Below are 5,868 nucleotides of genomic sequence, written 5' to 3'. Positions count from 1 at the left end.
ATTTAGAAAACAATCCATTTACAGTAGCATCCAAAAGAATATAATACACAGGAATAAATTTGACCAAAGATGTGAAGAAGTTGTACAGTGAAAACGACAAAACATTGCTTAAAGAAATTAAGAAAGATCTAAACAAATGGATACACAGTATATGTTCATGAATTGAAAAACTTCATATCGTTAAGACAGCGATACTGCCCAAAGCAACCTAGAGATTCAATGAAATCCTTATGAAAATTTCAATGGCCTTTTTTGCAAAAATTTAAATGCTAGTCCTCAAATTCATACGGAATTGCAAGGGGCCCCAAATAGTCAAAGCCATCTTGGAAAAGAAGAGTAAAGTTTTAGAGCTCACACTTCCCAATTTCAAAACTTACTACAAAGTACTGGCATAAGGATAGGCATATAGGTCAAAGGAATAGAATTTAGAGGCCAGAAATAAACCCGTAAGTCTATGGCCTGTTAATTTTTTAAAAAATCATTTTATTATTCTTTTTTAGCAAATGGCCCAGGGATGGGGACCAGGGAAAGGGGGAGGAGGGGAAGCTCGGCCCCAGCCCCACAGCCCCTTTCCCCTCCTCTCCTCTCCCCGCTACGGATTTATAATCTATTTACAAGCCCCGGGGGGTGGGGGGCAAAGGGAACTCCCTTAGCAGGGTGGGGGCAACCCGGGCTCCTTGTCCTCTCAGGACCGAGGTTCCTCTGCCCATCGGGGAGGCCCTTCTTGAGGAGCTGGCCCTGTGTGCTCCCCGGGCGTCAGCGTCCAGCACAGGGCCTCTGGTGGGGAGGCCTACTGGTAGAGGTCGATGCACGGGGTGCGGAAGACTCCACTGTAGGTGGAAGGTGGGGCCTTGACACGGAAACTGAGGGCAGAGAAAGACCTTCCAGCAGGGGAAGCACGTGATGACCCAGGTCCCCCAAGACTGCTCCGTTTTCAATAATCCTGGAATGGCTTTAGTTCCACTGGGTGCAGCTCTGCTCACCCCATGCTAGAGGGGAAGAGCCTGGCAGGTGAAGGCAACACCCGAGTAGCAGGAGTAGGTAGGGGCCTGACAGCCAGGCTGGGGGGCTGCAGAGCAGGGCCCACAGATAACAGGGAAAGGGGGGTGGGGCGGGAGGCGACACTGGCAGCAGAGCCACAGTTCACCACAGGCAGCTGTGAGTCTACCATAGGTAGAAGCATCTGCTGGGCAGGGACCCTGAAGGGAGGAAGCTGTTTTGGCCACCAGGCTGCAGGGGAGTAGAATAAAAATCCAAAGGGGATGGCAGATCCTGGTGTACCTGTTGGGAAATGGAATAATTTAATCAGGACCCCTTGCCTGCCCTTCCGGTCGGGGGTGGTGTGGTGCATTCTTTGTAAGCAAATTGTGTGGGGGGGTGGAGTTATTGTGCCTGTGCAGAGCCGCTGCTTGGCTAGCGACTGCCTTGGGCGTCTGCCCCATGCGGCCATGCTCTCCAACACACAGCTCCAAGGAACGTTTGCTGGTTAGCTAGCTCATTGACCTGCGTGTGAGGGGTCTGGTGACCCAGCCTGGCGTGTGAAGGGTTTGTGACCCAGTCTGTGAACGGGCTTGAGGGGTCTGTGAGCTCCAGACCCAGCCCTAGCTCAACAATTGGTCCAGTCGGCAGGATTATGGGCAGGTAAAAGAGCACGACAGTACCTGAAGCGAGAGTGGTCGGGCAAAGGGCTGGGGCAGAAAGCTGGAGGGTACAGGAAGGAAGGTGGAGGGTAGACAACTCCTCCAGGTAGCAACTTCCCCAGCTCTGTCACTTGCAGTGCTGAGAAATCAAGGAACTGACCCTTGAGAGCTACCCCAGAGAGTAGTGCCGAGGGAGGGGCTGGGCCTGGGAGTAGGGGCTGTGATCTGAAAGGATGCAGGGAGGGGGTCCCAGGGCCGAAGCTTCCATTGTTGGGATATAGTTGAGAGTCCATGGCTCCCCCAGAGACCTGAGAACTGGGAGGCTCAGGGTTGCCATAAAAGACCTTAGGGAACAGGTGCTGGCCTGAGGAGAACTGCCAGAAACCAGGTTTTTGGATTGTGGCTCAGCCGAGGCAGAAGTACTGGGGAGCAGTTCCCAGTCTCAAGAAATAGGGATGGCCTCAGTGACTGATGCCGCCAGCTCCTTCTCTGCTTTTATTTGTTTTATTTTATTTTATTTTGTGACTGGCCAGCATGGGGACCTGAACTCATGACCCTGGCTTCTCTGCTTTTAAACTGTCTCCTACTGCTAGGCACAAGTCCAAGTCCTTATCACTCGTGCCAACTAGGCTGGGGGGCCAGCTCGATACAATGACTGGAGTAGGCAAGGCTCTGGACCTCGCTCTGTATGCTGTGATCATTCTGTGCCAATGGGGAGGGGGGCAGAGGCTGCTCCAGGGGAAGCTCCTTTCTGTCCCCATCGTGGGGGGCAGGTGCCATCTGCTAGGAGGTTCATAGGGTTCAGAGCTAGGTGGACCCTCACCAGGAACAGCAGTCAGGGGTGAAGTGACTCCAGGCCACTTGGTGGGGGGGTTCCTCTGCTGCCCCACTGAGTCCTCCATCAGGGAAACTTCACTGGCTGCAGGGACTTGATGACTCCTGAGAATCTCCATTCAGGTCCACCCCACTGTCAGACTGACTCATCTCTGTGCCAGCCACATCCTCAAAAGGACTCAGGGGCTCCGTCCAGGGCTCCATGGAACCAGGCCAGTAACTCTTTCGGCTAGTGGTAGTACATAGACGATTCCAGATGAGAAGGGTCAGGGCCTCTGTGCCTGCATCTCTGAATTCTCCCTGAGGCCCTGGGCCCTCAGACTTTGGGCTCAAGAATACAGAGCTATGAGAAGGTGGCAAAGAGTCCTCCTACTAGCTCCAGTGCCAGTTAATTTTTGACAAGGGTGCCAAAACCATTCAATGGGGAAAGAATAGTCTTTTCAACAAATGGTTCTAGAACAGCTGGATATTTACATGCAAAAGAGTGGGGCTGGCTGGTTAGCTCAGGTGGTTACAGCATGGTGTTATGACACCAACGTTAAGGGTTCCGATCCCCGTACCGGCCAGCCGCCAAAAAAAAAAAAAAAAAAGAACACATGCAAAATAATGAAGTTCTTAAACTGTGCACAAAAATTTACTTAAAATGGATTGACCTAAATGTAAGTTCTAAAACCATAAAATTATTAGAGGAAAACATAGTAGTAAATTTTGCAGACCTTGGATTTGATCATGGATTTTTAGATATGACTCCAAAAGCACAAGCAATGAAAGAAAGAAAGGAAAAAAACCCAGATAAATTGAACTTCATAAAAATTAAAACTTTTGTGCATCAAAGGAAATTGTAAAGAAAGTGAAAACAAAACCTACAGAATGGAAGAAAATGTAAGTCATATATCTGATAAGGCTCTAGTATCTATAATACATTAAGAATGTGTATAATTCAAGAACAAAAATTCAAGCAACCCATTTTAAAAATTACTAAAAGATTTTTGTAATAGGCATCTCACCAAAGAATATATACAAATGGCCAATAAACACATGAAAAGATGCTCGACATCTTTCTTCATTAGGTGACTGCAAACTGAAACCACAGTAAGGTTTCACTTCACGTTCACTTGGATGACTATAATAAAAGTTTTTAAAAACGAGAAAATAAAAAATGTTGGTGATTATGTGGAGAAACTGGAACCTTTACACACTGATAGTAGAAATGTAAAATTGTTCACCTGCTATAGAAAACAGTTTGGCTATTCCTAAAAGGCTTAACGTAGAGTTACCATGATTCAACAATTCCTGTTCTAGGTATATATCCATATGTTCTGAAAAAAGATACCTAACCAAACCTATATACACACATGTGCATAGTAATTCTGGTCATGATAGCCAAAAGTTTGGAAACAGCCCAAATGTCCTTAACAGATGAACAAATAAACAAAATGTGGTATATAATAAAATGGAATATTATTCAGCCATAAAAAAGTGATGATGTGCTGCTACATGCTGTAATATAGATGAACCTTGAAAGTCCGCTAAGTGAAAGAAGCCAGACACAAAAGGTCGAACACTGTATGATTCCATATGTATAAAATATCCAGAACAGGTAAATCCATGGAGACAGAAAGCAAATTGGTGGTTGCCAAGGGCTCGGGGAAGGGGAAATGGAGAGAAACCGCTTAATGGATATGGAGTTTTCTTTTGGGGTGATAGAAGTTTTTAGGGATTAGAGATGGTGATTGCACAATATTGTGAATGTACTAAATGCCAGAGCTGTTTATTTTTAAATGGTTAATTTTATGTTATGTGACTTTCACCTAAAGAGCTAACGCAAAGTAGAATAAGTTTAAATGTAATATGTAAAATTATAAAACTTTTAGAATAAAACAAGAAAAAGTTTAGGACCTAAGGCTTGGTAAAAAGTTCTGGGACATGACACCAAATGCATGATCCTTAAGAGAAAAAAGTCATTAAATTGAACTTGGTCAAAATTTAAACTTTTGCTCTGCATAAGACTGTGAAGAGATGAAAAAAAAAATCTAAAGAAAATATTTAGCTGGGAAAAAATATTTGCAAAACAAATTTGACAAACAACTCATATCTGAAATATATAAAGAGTTCTCGAAACTCAACAGTAAAAAAAGAAATCCAATTAGAAAGTGGGAAAAAGACATGAAGAGATATTTCACTGATGTGGGTATACAGATGGCAGATAAGCACATGGCAAGATGTTCAACATCAATGGCCTTTGGGAAAATGCAAATTAAGACCAGAAACAGATATCAGTACACACATATTAGACCAGCTTTTAAAAAAAGCGACAATACCAAAAGCTGACAAGTGTGTATAGAATATGAATCTTTCACCCATTGTTGGTGGGAATGTAAAAAGGAACAGCCACTCTGGAAAATAGTTTGGCAGTTTCACATGTATATATATAAACTAAACTAAATATACACTTACCACAGGACTCAGCAATTGCACTGCAGAGTATCTATCCCAGAGAAATCAAAACTTAGGTCCACACAAAAACCTGTACAGTAGTCCCTCCTTATCTGCAGGAGATACATTCCAAGACTCCCAGTGAATGCTTGAAACCATGGATAGTACCAAACCCTGTACATACTATGTTTTTTTCCCTATACATACATATCTATGATTACATTTAATTTATAAATTAATCAAAATAAGAGATTAACAATAACTGAACTTAGTAACTTCAGCTTATGATTCTTTTCTTTCCTTATTAAGTTGAGAACTTTTCACCTTCTCACTTAAAGGAAGCACTTCATAGCTCCTCTTCGACATATCCGAATTGCCGGCATCACTACTCTTGCACTTTGAGGACTTTATTAAGTAAAATAAGGGTTACTTGAAAAAAGCAGTGTTGTACCTCCACAGTGGATCTGATAACCAGGATGGCTACCGTGTGACTAATGGGCGGGCAGCGTGTACAGAGTCAAGACACTGGACAAAGGAATGATTCGCATCCTGGGTGGGACAGACATGGCATGAGGCTTCATCATGCTACTCAGAACGGCACACAATTTAAAACTTATGGATTGTTTATTTCTGGAATTTCTCATTTAGTATTTTTGGACCATAGTTGACTGCAAGTAACTGAAACCACAGAAAGCGAAACTGCAGATAAGGGGGACAACTGTACACATTGTTTATTGCAGCTTTATTTTCACAACCCCAAACTAGAAACAACCTAAATAGAGGAATGGTTAAACAAACTGTACATCTATACCATGGAACATGGCTCAACAATAAAAACAAATAGACTAGTGATATATGCAACATCTTGGATGGATTTCAGGGACGTGCTGAGGGAAATAAATCCTTTTTCAAAATGTTACATACAATCGCATTCAATTTATATAACCGTCTCAAAATG

General features: G+C 43.6%; 1 pseudogene; it reads right to left on the bottom strand.

Annotated features, from left to right (window-relative positions):
* Positions 1 to 649: 649 nt before the first annotated feature.
* LOC134381109 (protein PRRC2A-like) lies at positions 650 to 2,683 on the bottom strand (annotated as a pseudogene).
* Between the last annotated feature and the right edge of the window lie 3,185 nt (positions 2,684 to 5,868).

This window comes from Cynocephalus volans, chromosome 6 (assembly GCF_027409185.1).
Source record: "Cynocephalus volans isolate mCynVol1 chromosome 6, mCynVol1.pri, whole genome shotgun sequence".
Taxonomy (NCBI): Eukaryota; Metazoa; Chordata; class Mammalia; order Dermoptera; family Cynocephalidae; genus Cynocephalus; species Cynocephalus volans.
Note: the sequence above shows the minus strand (reverse complement) of the source record. Positions and strands in the feature narration are given on the sequence as shown.